General features: G+C 33.3%; 1 protein-coding gene across 1 annotated transcript in view; it reads left to right on the top strand.

Annotated features, from left to right (window-relative positions):
* LOC119592543 (serine/threonine-protein kinase BRSK2-like) overlaps window positions 1–204 on the top strand; it is a gene marked incomplete at its 5' end in the record, with an annotated part of 48994 nt that overhangs the window by 35483 nt on the left and 13307 nt on the right.

Genomic DNA, 204 nt, shown 5'->3' with positions numbered 1-204 from the left:
CAGTATGCGTTGCACTGCCCTCTTTTACTCTGCTATTCTTTAAGCAGAACTGTATGTAAATTTTGTTAATTATTCTGTTTTCTTCTTTTAGTCTCTTCTTTACATTTAATCGCCTTTTTTCTTTCCTTTGTTTCCATGTATTCCTTTTATACCGACTTTCGGGTTTGTTTTTTTCTTTTTGGCTTCATTGTGTTTTTCCCGAAG

The sequence above is a fragment of the Penaeus monodon genome, chromosome 30 (assembly GCF_015228065.2).
Source record: "Penaeus monodon isolate SGIC_2016 chromosome 30, NSTDA_Pmon_1, whole genome shotgun sequence".
NCBI classification, from domain to species: domain Eukaryota; kingdom Metazoa; phylum Arthropoda; class Malacostraca; order Decapoda; family Penaeidae; genus Penaeus; species Penaeus monodon.
This window is presented reverse-complemented; position numbering and strand designations above follow the sequence as displayed.